Below are 19,390 nucleotides of genomic sequence, written 5' to 3'. Positions count from 1 at the left end.
AATCTCAGCACGGAAGCTAAATAGGTCGATGTAAATAGTTAAAATTGCGTTGTTGAGCTTACTGCTCCGGAAACGCTCCAATAAGTGTACATATGATGATGATGTGCACAATGCCAATGATATTAGGTCTAAATATCTGCTGCACCTGTTCAATAGTTAACATTAGCATTGGCATACGATGCAAAAAAGCAAGCTTATGCAGCATAAGCCAAAAAAAAAAAAAAAAAAAACTCCCATTTCACTCATCTATTCATTCCAAATGCTTGTCCAGTAAAGCCTTAAATTTATTTAAGCTATCGACTTCCACAACAAGAGACAGAAGTCTGTTCCAGCAATCAATTACCCGCTGGCTAAAGACAAATTTCCGCACATCTATTCTACAACTGTCTTTCCTCAGTTTGAATCTATGCCCCCTCAGGTTCTTAATCTGAGCAATCTAATCTATACAGTGGTATCATCAGTTGATCCCATTGTATAGATTTTAAAAACTGTCTGAGACCCCTGTAGTCACCTTTACTAAAAGCAAAAGCCCTTCCCTTTAGCCTTGATGGTAGTTACATCTTTAAGTAAATCCCACATCAGTACACTGTTATCGCTGTCACCCAGTGGTTCCTTTATCTGTAAATTCTTAATGCATGAATAATCAGATCAAGAGTATTACTCCTTATGGTTGCCTCTTGAACATGTTGCTATAGAAAACAGTCATCCAATAAATCCACAAAAGTCTTGCTGGTGTGTGAGTGACCAACCCACAGGTTCCAGTCATTATCTGGTAAGTTAAAATCCCCCATTACAACACATTCTGATTTACTGGCCCACTCTATTTCTCTGCACAATTGCTCATTACACTCATCAGATTCGTTAGGCCTATAACACATACCTACTCTCATTTTCCCTTTCCCAGTGCTTATTTCACACCAAACAGACTCAACATTGCATTTTCCACCAACATCAATTGGATGCACTTCCTTAGATTTAGTGTTTCTTAAATAACAGCATAACCCCTTCTCCCTTCGTGTTTTGTCTGTCCTTTTTGTACACATTGTACTCCCCAAATTCCAATTCTGCACTGGTTATATCTGTGTGACACCACACCTGATATCCCAATAATATCCGCCTTTGATGTTTTGACCAGCACTTCCAACTCATCAAATTTATTAACTATACTTTCAACATTGGTGTACATGCAAGTATACATCCACCTGTTCCTACTCTTAGTTACGCTAACACAGCCCATGTATTTACTTGTTTCACTATGATTCCCAGCAGTCCTGGAAAATCCCAGCAACTTGCTTTCCAGGCTGCTGCTCTTTCCAATAGAAGCATGCAAGGATCACTTTCGCCTGTTCCTGCGACCACTGTTAATCTTTTAGTGTATGCTCCCAAGCTAACAGTTTTCCGACCCACCTAACACTGCCTCGATAACATCAACAAATATTCTTCCACCCTTTCTATTTAAGGGTTCCCCATTTTGTTTACAATATGGAATCATCCCTAATTTCTGAAAATTGGAGTTACTGAAAACCATCCTAAAACCAAATAAACCTACTACGGGTCCCAAACGGGACCCGTAGTAGGTTTATTTGGTTATCTTATCGCCCAATTGCACTCATCACACCTTCGTAAATGTCTAGAACGGTTGATGACCTACAGATTGGGTCCCTTGTTATTTAAGCTTTGTTCTTCACTGCAGTTCGACTTCAAGCCTGGAAAGGACTACGTCGGCGCTTTATTTGAACTAAAGAAGTTAGATGAATCCATAGGCGCCTCCGTAGTCTGATGGGCAGGAGTGGCAGTGCGTAGCACACGCTTCTTGATTAGACCGGGGTTCGAGCCCATCACCACCAAATACAGAGGATGCGGAAAGGTCAGGGAATGACCACCGCATATCCCCGGAGCAATATGGCCTTAGTTGCTAAAACCCAAATAACAACAACAGATGAATCCATATTTAATAATTCAATAACCTTTTTCATAGATTTCAATGGAGTGCCTCTCAGCTATGGTGGATAGCCAATATGGCCCCCGTTGTGATCGGGCGCACGATTCATCCCTACGTAAATTTTTAGTCAAAAATGTGTTTTAACTACAGTATAGTTTAAAATTTACAGTGTGTTCTCACAAGAAGATAAACAGTACAGAATTCCCTTGGTGAGAAACTTTTGGTATTTTATTGGATGTTTTTCTAGATATAAATGTCATTATCTGTATCCTTTGGTGCCAGACCGCATGGTCACCACGAGGCTGACGACAGGGCTATAGAAAGATAGCCGTTATTGCGCGGTTGCCATGTTTCTATCTGGCAGTTGACTGGGAAGGTGTCCCAAACAGTGTGACTTTGGACAGAACTTCTGTTCCAAAAATTTCGACGTGTTGTGTGAGTTTAATACAAAGAACAATGACTTTAGTGTTTCCTCCCCCCCCCTTTCTGCCATAGACTTACCATGGACAGAACGTATCATCGCTTCTTCACGTGCAGTGATAAAGCCAAGCTGAAAACCGTCACCTGTGGTATAGAAACGCCCTTTAGAAAGTAGTCTGGACTCTCTGGGGCTATTTTTAAAACTTGGCTGTTTCCCCCCATCTGTGGACAGTAGGGGTTGGCACAAATATTTAAAGGCCTACTACCGGCCTTCTGCTACAGCTAAGAAGTTGTGGTGAGCATCATTTGCCATAACTCTCGAAGCGCTACCTAACAGGAACAAAACAATCCCTATAAACCGAATAGTCTCGTTTATCCGAATATTGCTAAAATGGAGAAAAATAGGGAAATCCAGGGACCCCCTGCAGCAGACCCAAAACAATGACTGTATCACGATACTAGACCAACACGAGGTTTCTGGGGGCCCCCGTTCTGGGGACTTCTGAGATCGGGAAGAAAAAGAACACAAAGCCAACAATCCTGAAATTGGAACTGGAAACGAGTTCCCAAACCGAATTAAAAGCCACACCAAAGAATTCCACAATGTCAAAGGAGGCTAACGAAGAGAAGCAGGAGAAGTCAACCCTGAATCCTACACTGCCAGAGGGTACGATATATGAAAAGTCACTATTTATAAAAACAGCTTTGGAAAACATTTTCAAATAACAGACAAATAGAACCAACGATCGACATTACATTGGCCTCAAGATCTCTGGCCGGCCACCTCTCTGCGTGGATGGTCAGGGAATGCTGGACCACGTCGGACCGTAGGGTCATAACTTTAGAACTCCACCGTACCATAGCCAGACAAAAACCTGTTCGACAAACCCAACACATATCACAGATATGCCACACAGAAAGCGGACTGGCCATTATTCCAGACGATGCTAAGTGAAAGAGCCCAAACTCTTCAAACGGAGGAATAAACCCTGACCAACATCAAGCGGCTGTAGTGAGCCTGATCACTATGGCTGAAAATCGCTGCATTAAAAGGAAAAATCCTACTGCGACTGTCCCTTGGCGGTGCGCGCATCTATAGCTGCTTAGACATGAAGCTAACAGAAGGAGAAAGCTATTCCAGCGAGCACGATGTTCCCGGCCTGCAGCAGAAGTAGACCAGCTCTGAGAGCAATATCGCGAAGCAAGAAACCAGTATACTGCCCTGATCCGTCGGCAGAAGCAGCACTCTTAGGAGCAACTAGTCATAGAATTTATTTGTTGTAACTTTTGTATACGACCCCTGGGGGATCGTATACAAATTTACAACAAATAAACTCCTGAGGGGAGAAGTCATTCCCGCAACCAGGACGCCACAAGGGACTTACACCAAGACGTGGCAGGAGACCATAAACAATATTTTGGACAGCATATTGGACAGCATGTTCCGAGGACACCTCACCCTATCTACTCCGGAACAAATATCATTATGCTAGGATAATGACACCTATTCCACCACCAACATGGAAGAGCCACTCACCAGAACTGAACTTGATATCACCGCTAGGAAGCTACGAAACAAGAAATCACTGGGTGCTGACCTCTTGGAGCCCGAGATTGTTAAGAAGGCCATCGAGACCACTCCCGAGGTGATACTTAGCCTATTTAACCACTGCCTCAAGGAGGGATACTTTCCGCAAGCTTGGAGGGCTGCAACTTATCCTCAAAAATCCAAACAAGCAACAGGACCTCCCAGAGTCATACTGACCAATAGCACTTTTCTCTGTGTTAAGTAAGCTCTTTGAATACCTCAGAGACAGAATTGAAACTCACTACTCGGCTTCAGGTCTGCAGTCACAAAATCAGTTTGGTTTCAGGCAGGGCTGCTCGACCCAGGATGCCCTGGAAAACACTACTAGAACTGCAGAGACAACTAACCAAAAATACCTTCTGGTAATAGCAACAGATTTTGCTGGGACATTTGACACCTTGTGGTGGCCAAGCGTCCTCGGCCGACTCCAGAAGACCAACATCCCAGCAAACCTCTTCCAATGCATAAGGACATACCTCACTAACAGATTGGTCGCTGTTGAGGCCCCATATTGCTCCATCACTAGACAGATTTTCAGAGACTGCCCTCAAGCTGTCTTGGGACTGCTCCTCTGGAATATGGTCCTCGATGGCTTTCTGAATCTGGACCTTCGCCTCATCGCATCTCAGGCGTATGCGGATGACCTGGTCCTGGTACTGAGGGAGGATTCCAGAGCCATGCTGGAAGCTTCAGGCACCAATGCCATTAGTGTCCTACAGGAGTGGGCCGACAATAATAACCTCTGCATATCCTCTACCAAAACCAGTTCAATACTACTGAAAGGAACCCTAGATATAAGGAGACCTCCTCAAATCTGCATTCATGGAACCACCATAAAGCTCACAAAGGAACCAGAACACCTTGGTGTCATATTGGACAAGAACCTTTCATTTATGCCCCACCTGATCTACTTGCGGTGGTCTGCGAAGGAGAACCCTCAAATTATTCTACAAAACTATCTTCCTGCCTGCCATTACGTATGCTGCCGGCGTGTGGTACCGAAAGGCCAACACCGCCCTTAACAGAAAAAAATTGGAAACCACGCAGTGTAACATTCTACACACAATCTCAAGAGCTTGCAACACCGTAAGTACACATGTGCACCAGGCCCTAACGGGGGCTCTTCCCCTCGACCTGGAGATTGCCTACCGTGATCTAGTATACCAACTCTCCAAAGGACAAGGTGCTACCCACTTGGACTTCATTGTGGACCCTGCAAACGACTACAAATCGGAACGTAAACATCTCTCCATATACAAATTTGTATACCTCAGCAGGTGTGGCAAAACCGCTGGCAAGCATCAAGCAAGGGTGAAATTACTAGAATTTATACCCAATATACAACTAGTATTCCCAAATTATCCACCTTGGCTCTCGCCCAGACTCCTTGTTACCTATATGTTAACTGTACACGGCACTATAAGAGACAAACTCCAAGGATTCGGACTTAGCGACACCCCTTTATGCCATTGTGGCCAACGGGAAACATGGAGACACCTAATGTACGACTGCCAACTGTATGAAGACCTCTGCTGCCGACTCATAACCAACACCCAACTAATATTACAAGACCAGGAGCACCTCCTACTAACTGAAGAAGACACCTACAATGTTTTCACCCAGTTTGCACAAGACCTCTTTACAAGAAGAAGGATGTTCCCACAACCACAACCGTAAAGAGTCTACCCGGCATAAACTATGGCAAACCATGGCATGGACCTGATACCAACATAACCCCGAACGGTATAAACTGCACGCAAACATACTGCACCACCGACAGCTTCAACTGTAGTGAGTGCAAGAAATAGACGATATGGACGGGACTAGTCCTGTGAATGACTACTAAATAAATTGGACCTTTGGATATCTTAGTCGGGATACTGTCCCATGAGTGACCTTCCACCGACTGATGACACAAGCCACGTTGGTGGTCTGAGCCGTCACCCTTGCCTGGCCCACCTTTCCTTCCCTTTCCCCGGCAGGGGAGAGTAGACGGTCCTCCTGTTTCCTCCCCTCCTCACCATCCCCACTTTCCCTTCTGGTGGGACATGGGCATGCCCCACCGAAATCTGGAGTCGTCTTGCCTGTTGACTCCGATATTTCTGTCTATCTCCCCCCCAGCCTTCGGTCTCCCTCCCCCACTCTATATAATGCAAGCAAATGTCCTCCATTTTCCAAACCTAATTACATTAATCTAAATTATTAAATCATTCGCTCATTAATATTTCCGGCCTTTCAACGGCTTATTCCTTTTTATTTAGATCCTAGCCACCGAAATCTCAAGAAATTAAGTGGCAGGACCTGCCAGAGTAAATTTCAGTCTACGGGTGTTTCCTGGTCTGGGGCAACATTGGGCCTCAGCAGGAGTCCAGCAGCTAAATGACCAGAAGAATAACGGTACATGACGCTACACAAATACAATATCCGCACACTTTTAAATCTCTGGCATTTCCAGTGAACTCATACACCCACAATGAAAACAACACGGAGATGAGGGAAACCCCTGGTGCCATTTGACCCTAAACACACTTTACAAGCTACGGCATTGCACTGTCTCCGGTGGCTGCGGGATTTTGTGCGTTTCAGCACTACAGGTGATAGCAGACCCAAACTAGCACATTAGGCTGACACACGAGAGGCAACAATTTTTCGGGCTCACTCTGCAGAGGTTCTACAACACAGATGAACAATGTGGAGATGGGCAAATACCTAGCAGCCACCAGCGATTACACGCACGCTATGGTGGGGAAGTGTTCTATGGCATTTGAGACTTGCTAAATGCACCCATCACCATTGAATTCTCGCCAAAAGTTACTTTTGTAATCGTTTAATCTTTGCCCCAACAAAAAACAATCAATTTGACAGCGTGTCAATCATAATTGTCTGGTTGTCAACAGAACTTCATCATTGGAATGCTGATGGTCATTAATGAATGGTTGTCTCTCAACAAAGATTTTTGATTATTCAAATATTAACTTAAGCTGATGACCTTCCTATTATCGTTTGTATCAACTCAAGAGCAGAGTTTGAAAGTCAAGCTAATACTACTTTATCCAGGCTTTCTGATTAGACCACCATATCTGTCGTAGAAACTTTGTAGTATAAACTTACAGTTTCTACTACGAAGACAGAAATTATGATCTTCAAAGGAAAACTGTGTCAAACAAGACCACTTGTTGTTAAATACTAAGGATAAAATCACCCCCTTTGTTACTATTCACAAGCATCTTGGCATTATTATTATTATTATTTCTCCCTGATTGGGGATTCCACCTGGTGACGGGTATTGCTACCAAGTACACAGGGTGGTTGTTGTCTGGTGTTACTGTTGGTCGAGGAACTCTGACTATCCTACAGGTGTTCAGGATTGCGACTTTCTGGAATTCCTTGTAGGTGTTCACTGGGAGACTTATTGCTGCTAGGCTATTATGTAGGGTCTTTGGCACTATACCTATTGACGCGATGATCGGTATGGTCGTAACTTGTTGCATATGCTACATCTCTTTGATCTCCTGTCTTAGTTCGTGTACTTCCTGATTTTTCCCCATAGGTTTACTGCCGGTTGCCAGTGTTGGTACCGCTATGTCAATCAGATAGGTAGCCTTTTCCTTCTTGTCCACATAGGTTATGTCTGGTGTGTTGTACGAGATTGTCTTATCCGTTTATGGCACGGTCCCAGCTTGTGGGTTGGGGTCTCTAGTACTGCCTGTGGTTCGTTCTTGTAGTACGGTACACTTTCTTCGATCAACTGGTATTTCCTTGCTAGCTTCTGATGTATTATTCTGGCCACCTGGTCGTGTCTACGAGTGTACTCAGTCTGGGTGATCACCCGCGGTGATGTGTTGGATTGTTGACGATGCCAGGTGGCATCGTCAACCTGGCATCGTCAACAATGTATTTTCTATTTTCTGGTGTTCGTTACCTGGTCTTGAATGGCGAGCATGAATTCTTCAGTCTGGGGGAGGAGCGTCCCGCTCATGAGCCATGCATTGGAAACAATTTTATCGATGTGATCTTGATGGAGATCATTGTAGTGTCTGTTATGGAGTGTCTCTTCTCTGCCCATCTTTCTTCTTTCGGTCAGGCAGGCCTTAAATTCCTTGTGCTGTAACTTCTGAACCTACATCATCCTCAAGTATTTGTAGGCATCTCCCTCTGCCGTAACTTTGATCTGTTTACCAGGCTGCGGCTGGAAGTTTCGGTTGACTAATTTTCCCTGGTGCAATCCATGGGTCTTACATTTGTCTAGACCAAATTCCATCCTAATATATTGCTGAATTCTTCGGTGATCCGGAGTAGTTTCTTCTCAGTTCCTGCGTAGAGCCTGATGTCATTCATGTACAGCAAGTGGGGTGTGAGGGTGTACAGGCTCTTCCTTCCTTCTTTGAGGTTATATCCATATTTCCTGCTGTTAAGCATGGTGGACAGCTGGTTAAGTGCTAGACAGAACCACAGTGGGTTCAGGGTACCTCCCTGAAGGATTCCTCTCCCGATGGGGATTGGCCTCATGATGTTCTCGACCTTAATGATGGTACTCCATTTCGCCATCGTTTCTCCTAGGAAGTTTATTACTATCGGATTGACTTTGTAGATATTCAGTGCCTCTATTAGCCAGCTATGAGGCACGGAGTCGAAAGCCTTGCGGTAATCGACATAGGCTGTGTACATGTTGCGGCGCTTCTTGTAGGCTTCCTCTATAACCACGGCATCAATGATTAATTAATCATTAATAATAAGTTAATCTGTAATCAGGTCACAAAGGAGGTTCGGCAGGCGAAGGCAGATTACGAGAAATCCTTGGCAAAAGATGCTAAGAAAAACAGCAAGGATTTCTTTACTTATATAAACTCTAAAAGGAAGGGGATGAATCTGATTGGTCCACTTGACATCGACGGTTCGACTGTTGATGATCCTGCTCAGATAGCAAACAAACTGAATGAGTATTTTGCATCTACATTCACACGTGAGGAATTATTAAGGTTTGAAAATGGCAGAAGGTTATCAAATTGTAGCAGGGTGCTTAATGATCTTGTAATAACTGAGAGCAAAGTGGAAGAGAAATTGTTGAAGTTAAACGTAAGAAAAGCACCTGGGGTGGATGGGATCTATCCAGTTATATTAAAGGAGGCGGCAAGGTAACTAAGCAAACCCTTAGCCATAATTATGAGAGCATCCTTGGACTCAGGGGAGGTTCCCACGGACTGGAGATGTGCAAATGTATCCCCAATTCACAAAGGTGGATCGAAGGGTGACACGAGTAATTACAGACCAGTTAGTTTAACTTCTGTTCCGGGTAAAATAATGGACTCGCTGATTAAAGATGCATTGCAGGATCATCTAGACAAGACTGCAGCAATAATTCAGACACAGCATGGGTTTGTTAAGGGAAAGTCTTGTCTGACAAATTTGATAGGATATTATGATGTGGTTACAAAGGAACTGGATGCAAAAAACAATTTTGATATCATATATTTGGATTTCAGGAAAGCTTTTGACACTGTTGCGCATGGAAGACTATTGTACAAATTGGAGCAGAATGGTATTAAGGGTAAGTTGCTACAATGGATAAAAGGATGGTTAAGTGCGAGAAGACAGAGGGTGGTAATCAATGGGTGCTGCTCTTCTTGGACTAATGTTATTAGGGGAGTCCCACAGGGTTCGGTGTTAGGTCCACTGTTGTTTTGTATATTTATCAATGATATTGATGAAGGTATATCAGGCAATACGAAATTTTTAGAAATCTTCAAGTTTTTAGAAATTTTTAAGCTTTCGCTATTCTTTTCTGGTATATCAGGCTTAATGTCGAAGTTTGCAGATGATACAAAGGTTGGTAGGGTTGTTAATGACAGTAATGGAAGTGTGCTACTGCAACAGGATCTAGATAATTTGGGCATATGTGCTAAGAAGTGGCAACTGAAGTTTAACCTTGACAAATGCAAAGTACTACATATGGGTAGAAGTAACCCCAGAGAAATGTACCAACTGTGTGGTACTACACTTAAGGTGGTAGAAAATGAAAAAGACCTGGGAGTAATTGTGCAGGCAGATATGAAGTTTTCTGAGCAATGCAGACAGGCTGCCAGGGCAGGGTATGGGGTTTTGTCAATGATATATAGGAATTTTGCTAGCAGGGAAAAGGAAGTGATTATCCCTCTGTATAAGGCAATGGTCAGGCCGCGCCTTGAGTACTGCGTACAGGTCTGGAGGCCTCATTTTAGGAAGGATGTAGATTTACTTGAGCGTGTACAGAGCAAATTGCAGTGGCTGGAGACTAGGCACCTGCGCGGTGATCTGATTGAGGTATATAAGGCCTTGAATGGATTGAGCACGCTGAATTCTGATGGGATCCTTCCACTTGTTCAGATTACGAACCTAAGGGGACATAAATTCAAATTAAGAAAAGACAGATGTAGAACAGATGTGCGGAAATTTGCCTTTAGCCAGCGGGTGGTTAATTGCTGGAACAAACTTCCATCTGTCGTTGTGGAAGTTGATAGCTTGAATAAATTTAAGGAGGAACTGGACAGGCATTTGGAGGGAATGGTGTGATTTTTTTTTTTTTTTTTTGGCTGATGCTGCATAAGCTCATACATTTGCTTTCTTGCATCACATGCCACTACTACTACTAATTGCTCCTTGCATCCTTTGCTCAGCCGCTTGCATCCTTTCTGCTGTTCGGCCATTATGCTCTGGCTCTCCAAGTGGTCTAATATCTTCCCGGTTATGCAGCTGGTCAGGATCTTGTACATTGTTGGGAGGCAGGTGATTGGCTTATATTTCCCCGGGTTTCTTGTATCTGCGTCTTTAGGCTTCAGATATGTGATTCCTTGTGTGAGAAACTTCGGGATTGTCTCTGGGTACCTTATCATTAGAGTGAACTGCTCTGCCAGGTGTTTGTGTGTGCAAGTGAGCTTCTTGTACAGGGGGTCCTGTCCTCCCAGTATCCAAGTATTCATTATCCAAGTCCCCACAGTTACGAGCATTTGAAAATTGAAGAATTAAAGTTCTTGAGAAAATTGACCAAACACTTGAATATTTTTTGTGAGAACGATCTTCTTCATGATGGTGCAACAAATGTTAAGCGCAAAGTTAAAGGCATAACTAAATGCTACGACACAATTTTATCTGAAAAAATACGACAAAAAAAAAAAAAAAAACACGAACTCTGGATTCATTCTTTATTCGTACAACTGAAAAATAGTCTAACTTCAATAAACTTTACTTAGCCTCACATTGTGTAACGTATTATAATAAAAAATGTCTAATAAAATAATTTTCTCATTTTTCAGTTCCTTCATCCATTTTTTACTACATACAAGTACATATAAACATTGCTATATAATATTGGTGTAGATACATCATATCTACTCATCCTTCACAACAAGTTCCCCATGTATTTCACTACCTCGAATAAATAATTCTTCACTTGCAATACCAGGGTACCTGCCCATCCAACGATGAAAAGCCAACTAGCTTTGAAACGGTGCCATCTGGGTGGTGGCGCCCACCGAGAATAAGTAACAATAGTCTTCTCTTCCGTTACTTATTCGAGGTAGTGCAATACATGGGAAACTCATTGTGAAGAGGGACAATATCAGATACAAACGAAATGATGATTTTCACTCTACTATCATAGTTTTTCTTTAAGATTTGTCTATGGTGTATCTACACTGATATTATATAGATACAGAATCTTAAACTCTTAAAATATTATGCCTAGTTGCATTTAGTTTTATTTAAATAATAAACATTACGAAAATTGGTCCCGGTTTTAAGTGGAATTTTCTGGAACCAATTATCCTCGGATAATGAGAATCCCCTGTACCAGTAGTTGTGCACTTTATCTATTCCTGGAGTTCACCAGTTGTGACAGTTCTTGATCGTCTGTTTGAATTCTTCTTCCCAAATCTCCCCCTCTCTCATACGTCCTGGATAGAACGTTCTAGTTCTAAGCAGGGAGCTCGGCTGTTATGTCTTACTTCCCTGCTCCATATGTTGCCCCAGAGTTCCTCAATCGTCTTCTGCTCGGATGGTCTGTTCCTTTCTTTCCTGCCTTCTCCGAGGCTCCTGTAGAGGCCTCTTTGGTCCTCATCAAATATTCAGTTGTTTATTTTCCTCTGGGAGCTCTCTTTATATTGGCCTAGTCTCTTTCAATTTGTCTCATGTTTACTGTAGATGCTGCCTTGGGCTTTGCTGCAAGGAGAAGAGATAGGACATACAATGTACCATGGTGGTCTGATGAGTTATCTATATTAAGATCAGAGATGTTTAACCTGAGGAAAAAGTATCAGAGATTGAGAAGTCGGGGTATGGCTGGTAGGGTTATGGTTCCCTGGCTAGTAGGGAACTTTTAGAATTAAAAGGAAACAGTATCATAAGGCAATCTATTCTCATAAACTCAAGGCATGGCAAGATTTAGTGTCGTCTGTTGGGAATGATCCATCGGGTTTATTATTTAAAATATGCAGAAACAAGTTAAATATTAATAATCTGATAAGTACTGTCATAACTGATGATATAGAATCCTGTGATTGCTATACAACTATCAGGTCTATTACTGATCAATTATTTTTTACCAACTATGAAGCACAGGATACTGCATATCAGGCTATGGTTAGAGGGCAAAAATAGAGCTTATCAGGGTTTTAATGACACAGATTTGTTTAATTTAAGTGAGTTAATGGTTTTGCATTCTAAGTTGAATATAAATAAGACCCCTGGGTTGGATTAAATTAAAAATAATTGTATTATTAGAGTCACACAGTTGTGTGTTGATGTGTTATTAAATGTATTTAATAAATGTTTTCTTTAAAGGATTTTTCCCTCATTTTGGAAGATTGCTTTATTGAAGTTCATTCAAAAACCGTTTAAGCCTTCAACTGATTCATGGGGGTTTCGCCCAATCGCATTATTAGTAAATTTAGGTAAAGCTTTTGAGAAATTAATACTATTAAGATTGCAATCTATTTTTTGGACAGAAATTTCAAATTCAAGTTTCAGTATATTTTTAAAAAGGGTTGCTCTCTGAGGACGCCATCAATGATTTAGTGAGTTTCAGTAAGCGATCTAATAGCAAGTATTGCCCTTATTTGTTGATTTTGTAGGAGCATTCAATACTGTTTGGTTTGAGAGTGTTCTATTAGCAGTAAGATTATTAAAATGCCCGGATATGTTATACAAAATAAGTTATTTAAGTTACAGGAAATTCGTAGTAAGGTCCCACCCAGCTTTTGAAATATGATCTTATAAACCACGGATATCCTCGGGGATCAGTGTTGGATCCGGTTTTTTGGAACTTGGTTTTAAACTTGTGGTTAGCCTTTGATAAGTTTGAGTATCATAAGATAGCTTTTGCGGACAATTTGATTTTGTTTGTAGAGGGTAAATCAAGACAATAAAATGAACATAAAAATTGGGACAGTGGTAAACAGTCCTGCTCATTTGGCTTCGAATAACAACGTAATGTACTGATTGACAGTGACTAAGTGTAGCAGTTCTTTCTGTACACTTTTTTTTTTCTGCTGGCATGTTATAATGCTAAGATGCAGGATTATTGCTGAGGAAGTCTAGATAAGTGTTTTTTTTTTTTTTGCTGGCATCATGAATTAATGATGCGAGATTTACTCCTGACTGCTTGCATTTTTTTTTTTTTTTTTTTTTTTGTGCTTCCTGGTGTGGGCAACCAGAATGTGGGAAAGGTGACACCTATTGGTATTACACTTCATCCGATATGTGTGAGAGGTTCATGCATTGTGCACAGACAAGAAAAGTTGATCCAGGCCCAGCTCTAGAGATGGGCACCAGGAACAATCACCAATTTAGCATTTGCTCCCCAGTGGCAGAGTGGCTCTTTTTTTATTGGTAAATGTTCTACTTCATACTGATCATATGGTGGAGATGGACTTTAAGTCTAGGTGCCGCCATACATACATTAATATACTATGACTACTACCACTATGTAAACGCTGTCTCTCTTGAGACAGTGTCCACAGCATCATTATTATTATTAGCCATATGGTGCAAGAAAGCCTGAGGCTTTTGCTGCACAAGCCAAAAGAAATTGTAAGTTACCCTGAGAGAGAGAGAGAGAGAGAGAGAGAGAGAGAGAGAGAGAGAGAGAGAGAGAGAGAGAGAGAGAGAGAGAGAGAGAGAGAGAGAGTAGAAGGGAATCACCAAGGAAGAGAAGAATGATAATATCCAGCTCAGGACTCTGGGTGTGCTGAGCCCATACTCACCAGATGTGAGCCCTGGCATTCTTTTGGATAACTGTCTTGATTTCTATTCACATATTCAGTAGCCTCTCCAATAAAATCAAAAGCTTCGCTTCAATGTTAATTAGTCAGTACAGGATCGGGAACTCAGATGCAATTCTTTGGCTGTTTTGCAAAACAGTTTTGATAGGAATTATCACATGTGCTTCTTGCATTTGGTTTTACTATGGCCCAATGATGTCCAACCTACGGCCTGCAGGCAGGATGTGACCCGCAAATTACTTTCATACGGCCTGCATGGAAAGTGAACTAAAACAGCATTTTAAATTTTATTAATTATCAAAATTTTTTTTCTCATTACAGTATATGTTTTGTTCAGTAAATATAATTGTGTATTGTACTTAATAAAATTTTCAAATATTTTCAATTTTAGGTGTATCATCATATTTATTTATTCACTTTAATATTGAAAAGCAGTGATCCTTTGAGGTTGCAAATTTTCTAAAGTTAGTATTTAAAAGCAAAAGAAAGGTATTTCTTAAAAAATAAAAGTAAGTCATATTTTTATAATTTTAATAAAATATAAAAAAATAACTTACTGACATAGATTTGTTGCACATAAGTGTTGGGAATTTTCATTTTTTACATATAGCCTGAAAATAAAAAACAGTAACATGAAAACAGAAACTTCCTTGTACATGTAACAAGATGTATAAAATGTAACACACTATTTTTCTCGAATCACTCAGTGCGGCCAGTAAAACAAATCTAACTTTGAACATGGCCCTTGTACAGGAAAATGTTGGACACCACTGCATGAATGTTGCTGTCAGTAACCAACTTGTTTACAGTTCAACTTAATAACATTCAAAGATCCTAATGGCTATGACTTGCTCCTATTGGGCAGTATATCGACTCCTGCTTAACTTGTTTGGCTTTAAAAGTAATTTATATTTGGTTTTAACATATTGAAGTTTTCGGAATTGCATTATGCTGCGAACTACGATTAAAATCAATTACAATAAAAAAGTATTAAACATCATGCGTAGCTTTCTGTTGTGGCAATTGGACAGCATTTTTAGCATTTACATACACACACAAGGAATTCTGTAGGGAAGTGGAGAACAGAAGCTCATTAAACTCTAAGAGTGAACTAAATGATTTTGTAATAACTGAGAGTAAAGTGGAGGAGAACATATTGAAGTTAAACATAAGAAAGACAATGGGTGGGATCTATCCAGTTATATTAAAGGAGGCAGCAAAGGAAGTAAACAAACACTTAGCCATAATTATGAGAGCATCCTTAGACTCAGGGGAGGTCCCCACAGCCTGGAGATGTGCAAATGAATCTCCAATTCAAAAAGGGTAACACAAGTAATTACTGACTTGTTAGTTTAACTTCTGTTCTAGGGAAAAGAATGGAGTCACTGGTTAAAGAAACATTGCAGGATCAACTAGACAAGACTGCAGTAATAATTCAGACACAGCATGGGTTTGTTAAGGGGAAGTCTTGTCCGACTAATTTTATTGGATACTATGATGTGGTCACAAAAGAATTGGATGAAATAAATAATTTTGATATCATACACAGTACTTGGATTTCAGGAAAGCTTTTGATACTGTTGCACATGGAAGACTACTGTACAAATTGGAGCAGTATGGCATTAAGGACAAGTTGCTACAATGGACAAAAGGACGGTTGAGTGGGAGAAGACAGAATGGTAATTGGTGGCTACTGCTCTTCGTGAACTAATGTTATTAGCAGAGTCCCCCAGGGTTCACTGTTGGGTTCATTGTTGTTTTCTGTATTTACCAATGATACTGATGAAGGTATATCGGGCTTAATGTCGAAGTTTGCATATTATACAAAGGTTGGCAGGGTTGTTAATGACGGTATGCCACTGCAACAGGATCTAGAAAAGTTGGGGAGATGGGCTGAAAAGTGGCAACTGAAGTTTAACGTTCAAAAATGCAAAGTACTGAATATGGGTAAAAGTAACCCCAGAGAAAATTATACCCACTGTGGGGTATTACACTCAGGGTAATGGAGAATGAAAGAGACCTGAGGTAATTGTGCAGTCATATATGAAGTTTTCTGAGCAGTGCAGGCAGGCTGCCAGAGCAGGTCATGGGGTCTTGTCAATGATATACAGCAATTTTGTTAGCAGGGATAAGGAAGTGATTATCCCCTTGTATAAGGGGATGGTCAGGCCACACCTTGATTACTGCATACGGGTTTGCAGGCCTCATTTTAGGAAGGATGTAGAGTTGCTAGAACAAATACAGAGAATGGCAACAAGGCGGGTGAGGGGAACAAAAGGGTGCTCTTATGAAGAAAAGCTTGAGCAGACTCATTGCTGATGGGATTCTTCCTCTTGCTCAGATTACAAACCTGAGGGGGCGTAAATTGAAATTAACGAAAGACAGTTGTCAAATAGATGTGCAGAATTTTGCCTTTAGCCAGTGGGTAGTTGATTGCTGGAACAAACTTCCATCTGTCATTGTGGAAGTTGGCAGCTTAAATAAATTCAATGAAGGAGTTGATAAAACTTTTGGAGCAAATGGATGAGTGATATGGGAAGGGTTGTTTTTTTTTTTTTTTTTTTTTTTGTGGCCGATACCGTATAAGCTTGCTTTCTGGCATCATAGGTCTCTACTAATGCTAATCTATATACACAAAACGATCAGTGAAGTGTGACCACCTATGTAACACCATATTGGACCACCATTCACACAGTTTAGATGTCTGAAGACATTAGCATTAGTAGAGGCATATGATGCAAGAAAGCAAGCTTATTCAGCATCAGCCAAAAAAAAAAAAAAAAAAAAAAAAAAACAACCCCTACTTCCATTTCACCCCTCCTCCGTTCGTTCGAAATACCTGTCCAGCTGAGCCTTAAATTTGTTTAGGCTATCAACTTCAACAACAAGTGATGGAAGTCTATTCCACAAACCAACTGCCCGCTGGCTAAAGGCAAATTTCCGCACATCTATCCTAAATACATCAGTAGGGGTCTGCAAATACTTTGCTTGCAAGGCTTTCCACAGTGTCAGATTAGATGATGATTGCATGTTCATACGCCTCACTTCCACTTTCACAGTTGTTCGATTAGATTTAGGTCAGGTGAATTTCGATGCCAATCAAGATGGATGATATCTTCACTGTGTTTCTTTTAATCACTTGTGCATAGTGTGTGCCTGATGACATGGTGCATTATCATCTTAGAAGATCCTGTTTCTGTCTGATAGTGCAACATGGCAAGGTGCACATGGTCTCCTAAGAGCTAAGAGCTGTCATTAGACCTCACCAGTGAAAGTTGGTTCATACGCACCAGGGTTCTAGTTAGTAAGAGATTCCCATATTAAGCAACCAATGCCCTTTGATGGATAGTGGCCACCATGCAAGATGAGACCATGTACTTGTGTTGCTTGTACTACACAATATCCGTTGGCGTGTAGCACCAGGTATTTGGAGTCATCTAACCAGCACATGCGTTTGCAGTCCTCCAGCATCCAACCAGTGTATTAACACAGCATTTGCAGTGGTCAGCAGTGAGGAGAGGGCTTCTCTTGGGTCATCTGCTGTGGAACCTCATAAGTCTGAGTGTGCAGCATGTGGGGTTCAACAGTGTGCAGGTCTCTGAACAGCATGGACAAGCTGCCAAGACAGTTCATGGGGTTTGTCAATGATTTAAGAATTTTGTTAGCATAGATAAGGAGATGATCATCCCATTGCATAAGGCAATGGTCAGGCCACATCTTGAGCATACAGGTCTGGAGGCCTCATTTTAGGATGTAGAGTTGCTTGAATGGGTGTGGAGAAGGGTAACAAGACTAGTGAGGGGAACAAAAGCATGCTCGTATCAAGAAAGGCTCCAGTTCTGCAAATTGCATCTGGAGTCTAGGCACCTGCAAGGCGATCTGTTTGATGTGTTTAAGGCTTTGAATGGCTTGAACAAACTCACTGCCAATGGGATTATTCTTCTTGCTCAGGTTATGCACACAAGGGGAAATGAACACAAATAAATTGCCTTCAGTCAATGGATGGTTGATTGCTTGAACAAGCTTTCATCCGTCATTGTGGAAGTGGATAGTTTGAATAAATTCAAGGAAGAACTAGACAAACTATTGGAGGCAATATATAGGTAAAATGGAATTAATTTTTTTTTTAAAGCTGATGCATATAAGCTTCAGCTTAACTGGTGTGAGATAGTTTGAAGCAAAAGTATAATGAGAATAGGAGTAATCTACAGGCCAGGTGATTGTGAAGAAAGAACGTCTAAATGCAAATGGAATGGGCAAGTAAGCATGATCTCCTTGATTAGAGCAAATGGGAAGGATTTAAAATAAACTAGACGATTGTTATTTGTATCAACATGCCAGGGGAAATACCACGGAAAAAAAATGACATAAATGGACTGACAGTACATGAATTAGTAGCAGAGAGTGATCGCAGAGTTCTACAGTGGACGACGAAAAGAGAGAGAGAGATAGGTAGCAGTAGTTAAAGGCAAAGGAATGGATTAAATTTCAGAAAAGGAAATTACAATGGCTTAAGGTGCTACATGGCCTCTATAAATTGGATAGATATGTCACAGAGAGCAAATACAATCGAATTATGGTATACCTTTAAAACATTACTGACAGAAGCCTTGAATGCATATATATCATTAAAAAAAAAAAAAAAAAAAAAAATACTCCATGAGCAGGATTCCAAGTTGGATGAATAACAAAGTTGCCAGATTACTTGAGCAGAAACAGACATGGGAAAATTACAGAGAAATAAAAAGTACTGAAGCCTATAACAGCTACAAATGATCTGTAATAGTGCCATAAAAAAGGTCAGGATGGGAAAGGCAAATACAGTCTGTCCTCGTATAGCACGATAGTTGTGTTCCTAGAAACCCTCGTGCAATGCAAAATCGTGCAATATAAACAACAGGCCCTATGGGAAAAGTGGGGTTAGGTGCCGACCACTCAAGATTGAACACACATTTGGAACCAAAACATTACCAAACACAATAAATAATCGGGTAATTTTAATCATTATAAAATACTTACGTATTTTATGATTAAAATACGTAATAAAAAATAATATATTTTTTTATTTTTATTATAATATAATAAAAATTTATTAATAAAATAGTAAAAAATTTATTATATTAAATAAAATAGTCGTAATAAAATACTTACGTATTTTATAATACATAAGTATAAATTATAATATGT

This window comes from Mastigoproctus giganteus, chromosome 2 (assembly GCF_048544385.1).
Source record: "Mastigoproctus giganteus isolate SK-2022 chromosome 2, ASM4854438v1, whole genome shotgun sequence".
NCBI classification, from domain to species: Eukaryota; Metazoa; Arthropoda; class Arachnida; order Uropygi; family Thelyphonidae; genus Mastigoproctus; species Mastigoproctus giganteus.
Note: the sequence above shows the minus strand (reverse complement) of the source record.